At 54.9% G+C, this 7,097-nt stretch overlaps 2 non-coding genes across 2 annotated transcripts; both read left to right on the forward strand.

Annotated features, from left to right (window-relative positions):
• The first annotated feature begins 6,104 nt into the window (after window positions 1–6,104).
• Window positions 6,105–6,175, forward strand: TRNAG-GCC (transfer RNA glycine (anticodon GCC)). The gene has a single exon. It is a non-coding gene; the product is annotated as a tRNA-Gly (tRNA).
• A 626-nt stretch (window positions 6,176–6,801) lies between these two features.
• TRNAG-GCC (transfer RNA glycine (anticodon GCC)) lies at window positions 6,802–6,872 on the forward strand. Its single transcript has one exon. It is a non-coding gene; the product is annotated as a tRNA-Gly (tRNA).
• Window positions 6,873–7,097: the final 225 nt, after the last annotated feature.

The raw sequence follows: 7,097 nt of genomic DNA on the forward strand, positions 1-7,097 counted from the left end.
TGTGGGACTGTATTTTATTTTGGTATCTGTTTTTCTAAATTATATACACAAGCATCATATATTGTTTATACAGTAAAAAGTTATGCCATAAGGAGAACACTGTTAGTATTACTATGGATTGCTAAGTCATGAATTAGGATATATAGTAAGGTCCCCCATTTTTAATTCCTGAACTTGGTTAGTTATGCCTTTGCTAGAGAATTGGAATCTCTCCCACAAGGACCCACGGCTCCAGGACCCACTGTCACACTGATTCACACTCCCACGAGGACTCACTCTGAGATGGGGAGACAGAAAGGTGCTTCTGAGGAGGTGGTGGTGGCCTTGGGGCCTTTACACAATGGGGAGACGGTGCTTCTGAGGAGGTGGTGGTGGCCTTGGGGCCTTTACACACTCACCCGTGGTCTGGCAGTGGATCACCAGGATGTTGTGTTGGTCAGCAAACTTAACACTGGAGGGGTTCTTTTTAATTTCCTTCAAGAATTCTCCAAGGACCACCTCACACCTACCAATGAGCAAAGGAGCAAAGGAGAAAGGAGACAGCTCATGCAGCCAGAGCCAGAGGAGCCTCCACCAGTGCCATTTCTGCTGTGCTCTGTGGGACACACTTGTCAGACGGACATTTTTCAGAGGCGAGGCTGGGGGTGGATGATCTCCTAGCTCCTCAAAGCAGGAAGCACACGAGCCAGGAAGAGGACGGTGAATTTCGTGTTCGCCGCCTGTCTTGTTGGGTGTGGGGTACGCGTACGCACCGAGGGGCCCCTGCAGCCGCCTGCCCTCCCCTCCTCCACTCACATTTTCCGAATCTCTTTGCCGTTGTCGCCCAGGATCTGGAAGAGTCCATCCAGGATCTCCGGCAAATAATCCAGCAGGTTAATGTCTGGCACGGACTCCAGAACCAGGATCTGCCCCAGGGGAGGAAACCATCATGGAAAGTCACCAGCCAGAGAACCTGCATCTCCTCGCCCATCCTCTGGACTGGCCAGCGAGAAGGGGCCCTGCTGAGGCACCTTTTCACGGCACTGCGGGTGTCCCATGGGGGAGTGGGTGCTAGCAGCTGTTGTTTCTGTTCAATGGGCAGGGGAACGGCAATTTAACCCCAGGGCAGTTCAGATGCCCGGGGGCGGGGCGGGGGGTGCGGGAGGGAGCCCATGGGAAAGGTGGGCAAGGCTAGAAGAGGTGTGACAGCTGGAGGAGCACAGCTGGCTTCAAAGGTAAATCTGGGTGTTTCTGGAGACAAGGAAGGAACCACATCCTCTTCAGAGGCAAACGTGATGGGCTTTGGGGGCAAAGCTGAATAAATGTGTTTTCGGATTATCTGCTGTCATTGGCTCCTAGAGGGGTAACAGTGAGGCATCCCCGCAGCCACAGGAAGTGCCCAGGTAAGCCAGAGAGCAGACCTCACTCAACTAGAGGCTCCTTAAGGCTGGAGAAGGAGTGTCGCGGGGCCGGACCTTACCCAGGAGATGATGAACTGCCGGGCGTACTGGTTGTTGGAATAAATCCTCTCCCGCAACAAGGGGATGAAGCCCACCAGGTCGAACTTGTTGCTCTCCGTCACGATGTCCTGTGGGTCAAAGGCATGAGAGCTGCCTGCTGGGGGCGGGGCTGCCTGACCTGGCTGAATCCCTGGCCCGGGCTGGCTCCAGGGGTCAGGCGGACACAGAGGAAGATGACGGAGCCTGAGTCCGGCAGGAGAGGCCCCCGGAGCATCCTGCCTCACACAGGCCGAAGGACCAGCAAAAAGGATGCACTGAAAGCAGGAATCAAGGTCGAGAGAACTAATCAAAAGGCAAAACCCTGCATCTCTGTGGTCTGGATTGAATGCCCTGGTGAGCTGAGCATAAACTGCCCCTGTCCCTGGGGGCAGGGTGGGGTCAGCACGATGGGACATTAGGGTGACAGAATGGTTCTGTATTTTGATCCTGCTGTTGACATAACTCTATACTCTCATCATAGAGCTGTATACTATTCCATTAACCGTATGTAAATGAAAAAAAATTTTTTTAATTACGAAGAGCATCCCAATGATAGAATTTATAAGCTGTACAGACAGATGGAGGAAACAGATGCTAAAAATAAGAGTGGGGACCAAGTACAAGTACCTTTAATAGGCGGTCTAGGAGCTCAGAGCCGCTCTTCACATTGGGGTCTGGGTCAGCAGCCAACTATGAGAGAGACAGAGGTGGAGAGAGGGTCACTGTCAATACAGAAGACAAGGAATCCACTGAAGTCCAACAGCAAAGGCCTTGGGGCAGCCTGAACATCACATGGGCACCTCTCTCAGTGCACAGATGCAAGACAGGCAGGGGAGGCAAGGGGTAAAGCGGAACTTGGCAATGCTGCCGAGATGTGGCAGACCCCCGTTCTGCTCAGGGACCGCCGGGACCTGCTGCCACCAGTCAGGTGGTTGCTTCCCGTTGGCCTTCCTCAGGGCTTTCCAGTCTTACAATGCTGCGTCCTCTCTCCACTCCTGGAGGAGGGGACAGATCAGCTGTGAGGCTAATCCTCTAGAAACGACTTCAGGGAGGGGAACTCCATGACGATGAGAGAGGTGCTGATGAGCTATCAGGGAACCCAAAGCCTTTCTAAGCTTTTTCTAGAGCTTATGGGCTATGCTCTCCTTGCAGGGGAAATACAGTCTGTACTATGGAATCACCACCTTCACCTTCTATAAGGGAGGTCAGTGCTCTCAAATGACTGTTTTTTCCCCTCCAATTCGTGGTGGACTGATGCTTTTGTAAAATGCACTAAAGATAAATTAATAGAGGTGTGGGGGAAAAACAAACATAAATATTTACAGGCCCATCTAAAAATATATCATTAGATTGAACAGACAACAAGCACCCCTGGCAGCATGTGCTTATGTGCTCCCCTTGCATCTGGGAAAAGGGAGGCCAGCGCTCAAGGTTCCGAAAGGTCAAGTCAGGTGTGTTGGGTGAGCTCAGCCCAGTCGAGTGAGGAGCGGTCACCTTGCTCAGCCCGTCAAAGAGCACGTTGAAGTGGGGCAGCACAGCGCCTCGGGCCACCTTGACGATGTTGTAGAGGGCCTCACACGCGTAGTAGCGCAGCCTGCTGTCAGCATCGTTGAAGCAGGTCAGCACCGGCTCAATCAACTCCTTCAGGTAGAGCCCCGAGTCCTGAGATGGGGCAGGAGCAGAAGCAGCTCAGAATGGGTCAGACCTCGGGAACCCAGCCCTCGGCTCCCTTGGAGACGCTCAGGCCCTCGAGTAAGGGCTGGGCTAAAAGACCCTTTGCCAGTCAGCTTGCTGGGATAGGGATCACACCCAGGACCCTGGGTGCAAGGCCGCAGAGCCAGCCTTGAGGTCTGAGATGTGGAGAGAATGGCAATAAAGAAATCACAAGTGTGCAACACCCTGCTGGGGCTCGGGGGTCAGGGTCAGGGCCCTGGCTGGTGTGTACGTCCCTCCAGGAGAAGGGCTCACCTTGCCCAACGCGATGGAGCAGGCGGCCAGGCCGATGAGGCCCCCTTTCCGGCTGTGCGGGTGCTGGGACAGGGCAAACTCCTGAGACAGCGTCTGGATCACATGCTTGATCTGCACGGTGTTGTTCTGGGCCACGAACTCCCGGACCAGCCTGGAGAGGGAGCAGAGAGGGGCTGCAGGACCAGCGGGATCAGGCTGCACCTGCTGCTGCCGGCTCTGGGGCCCAGGGCTGGGGTGAGGGAGGGAGATGACCTGTTTAGAAAGAGGAATTGGGAGTCAGGCATCCCGGGGCAGGGCTTTCCCAGTTCTGCTGCTGAGTGGGAGGCGTTGGCTGGGTCACGGTCCTTTCCCTTTTCTGGGTCTCTGTTTCCCTTTGTCTATGACGGAATGAAGAACCGTGAGCAATCTCACTTCTGGGAATCTGAGAGAATGCAAGTGAAGGCCCTGCTGGGGCCCCAAAACTGTAGAGATCCACCGTCTTCATTCAATACTTGCTCAGTGTTGCAAGCAGTTCATGCACCCAAGTGGTTCTCTGTGTCTGTGTCATTATTTCTGGGGATCCACAAACAAACAAGGATGTGTAGCAACATGACACAAGCAACACCACAGAAGCAAGAACGCCGCAGGTAAGTCTCCCTGGGCTGATGGGGAGGTGCCATCTGAGTCAGATCTTAGAGCCATTATAGTAGGCCTTTTCCGGGTAAAGAAAGGAAGGCAGGGAACCTCAGGCACAGGGAAGAGCCTGGCTAAAGGCGGGGGCCCCCAAAAAACATGGTGTACTTAGGGAAGGGTGAGGAGTCCAGTGTGTGGAAGGGGTGGCTGGGGACAGTTAAAGGAAAAGACGAGGGCTTCCCTGGCGGCGCAGCGGTCGAGAGTCCGCCTGCTGATGCAGGGGACGCGGGTTCGTGCCCCAGTCCGGGAAGATCCCACATGCCGCGGAGCGGCTGGGCCCGTGAGCCATGGCCGCTGAGCCTGTGCATCCGGGGCCTGTGCTTCACAATGGGAGAGGCCACAACAGTGAGAGGCCCGCGTAATGCAAAAAAAAAAAAAAGGAAAAGACGAGCCAGTGAAAGGTTTCCAGCAAAGGGGTGACATATTTATGTCTATGTTTTGACCAGAGAGGCTGCCTCTGGTGCAGGTGGCCTGGTTTGACAGAGGGAGACTGAAATATCTCCAAGGGAGAACACCGCAGCCATCAGGGTCAGGAAGGGCGGCCTGAAATACGGCCGAGGCAGTGGGAAGCAGCAGGGAGAGGGGAGAGGGCAGGAAGGGTAGAGACGCCTGCAAAGTGCCCACCTGGGGGGTGATGCTAGCAGGGAAGAGGGGGTCTGAGGGAGGCAGTGCCTGTGGTCACCCTGGGGGGATGCTCCCAAGGCAGGCCCCACCCGAATGGAGGCGAGCACAGGGAGGCCGAGCTCCATCAGGAACCAGGGTCTCCTTTCAGGGCCCAGTGGACGTGAAGACACTCTGCCCTTTGGAGGCTCACAGCGTCTCTACGGTGAGAAGCCTCATGTAGGCAAATTGTGGCATGAGGGGCCCAGACAACCACTGGGGAGCTGCGGCCTGGGGGTCAGGGACATCTTCCCAGGAGTGGGAACTGAGCTGGACCTCGGAGGAGGCAGGGACCCTGAGAGAAGGAAGCAGGTGTTCTGGGCAGGAGCAAATGTGTGGACAAAGGCAAGGAGAGAAAAATAGCCAAATCTGCCTGGAGTCCAGAGAACAGCAGGAAATCAACTAGGATGAGCTGACTCGGCAGCTCAGATTCAGGAGACGGGATCTCACATCGTGGGTAACAGGGAAGCTGCTCATGGGTTTTGAAGAGATGGTGAAAGGGTGTTTTAAGAAGCCATGAGATGGATGGGAAGGGGGAGACTGTCCCATCATCAGGTGGGAGGGACTAGGACACGTATAGCAGCTGAAGGTGTGATGAGGGAGGCCTAGAGATCACAGACTTTTCAAAGTAGCTGCCTGGACTCATTGCCTAATTGCTCTGTGCCCATCACAGCAGGTACACTGCTCGCCTATGGCATAAATGGGGGTCTCAGGCTGGCTCAAAGAATTTTAAGGACAGTCAAGTCCAAAAGGTATTAATTAGTTTGTGTGGTTCCAGCTCGGTGTCAGGAACCTGCTAGTAATTAGCGTTCTTTAACTAAATGTGCTGTCCTGTGAGGCTGTGACCACTCCTGTAAAAAGGCTGTTCAATGGGGATTACAGGGCTTGATAAAGATTCAATCCCGCAAGTCACAGGGGGCATCTATTCTGTGCCTGGGACTCTGGCCACAGGTGAATCAAACAGGCCTGACTCCTGAGCTGGTGGATGTGGGAGCAGAAACAGGGATTCCAGGAAGGGGCTGTGCAGATGGTCTGTGAGGGCCCTCTTGCTTTGATCTTTATAGGGTGTGATTCCACCAAGCCCACCCCAGGGGGCTGAGGGCTGTGGATGAACCAAGGGCCTCGGGAGGAAGCCAGTTCCATAAGTGCCCCCTCCCTAAGCAGTGTAAAAAGGCGCAGCAAGGATGGCTCTACATAAACCCGCTGTATTCTCAAACAGGACAAACCAGCCACACGAGGCCCAGTGACGTGTCAGAGCACGCTGACTATCACGACAGACACAGCCTCTTGAGAAAAGCCCTGCAGGTGTGCCAGAGAACAGCCAGAGCATTGGTGGTTCAGTGGTAGAATTCTCGCCTGCCACGCGGGAGGCCCGGGTTCGATTCCCGGCCAATGCAGTGCTGCTTTTTGGCCTCTTCCTGGCAAGCTCCCCCAGAGATCCTGCTGCAGGATCCAGCTCCTCAGTCACGCCCGGCCTGCAGCAGCCAAGGGTGCTGCGAATCTCTGAGCGCACTTCCCTGCTTCGTGAGCACGAACAGCAGCTGGCTTCTCCACAGAGGCACCACTGGCTGTGGGACCCTTCCCCCCCGTAAGGGGACTCCTGCTGCCCCCTCCCAGCCTTGGCCAGTCTCCAGGAGGAAGCTGTGCTGAAGCCCGTGAGCTGTAAAACAGCTCAACATACCACGTGAAAGTGGGACGGGAGGACCCACACTTCAGAGAGGAGGAAGTCCCCAGAGTCTCAGTGGGCTTTTTGCTACTGAGAAGGAAAGACTTGAGCTCTACTTCCTGTCCTGACGTCTGAAGGCAAATCAACTTCTCACGCACACACATAATGCACACACATACACACCCGCGCACGTGTCCACGCGCGCGCACACAGCCTCCTCCTGCCTTCTCTCCTGCTCTGGAGCCTAAGCCTCTGCCGTTGCAGCTGTGCTGATGTGGCCTTCCATTCTGTGAATCAGTGTACAGACAAGAGGACTGGGGTTAAAGGGAGGTGCTCACACAGCTGCTCACAGCTGGAGCACTGGTGGTTCAGCGGTAGAATTCTCGCCTGCCCCGCGGGAGGCCCGGGTTCGATTCCCAGCCAATGCAGCAGCAAACTTTTTTTTTTTATCATCCTAAGAGACTGGATTTGACATTTCGCACTGCCCACAGCATTGGTGATACAGTCTGAAAAACCTAGAATGACTTTTCTCTAGCTTGAGTTTTCCATGCCTGTTTCCTAAATTCCACAGAGACCTAGATCTTGTGTCCCCTTGTTCTTGAGGAGTCCAGGATGTGGGGATCACCAAAGCCGCTGCAAGCAGCTGTGCCTCC

Source organism: Lipotes vexillifer, unplaced genomic scaffold (genome assembly GCF_000442215.2).
Source record: "Lipotes vexillifer unplaced genomic scaffold, Lipotes_vexillifer_v1.1 scaffold70, whole genome shotgun sequence".
NCBI classification, from domain to species: domain Eukaryota; kingdom Metazoa; phylum Chordata; class Mammalia; order Artiodactyla; family Lipotidae; genus Lipotes; species Lipotes vexillifer.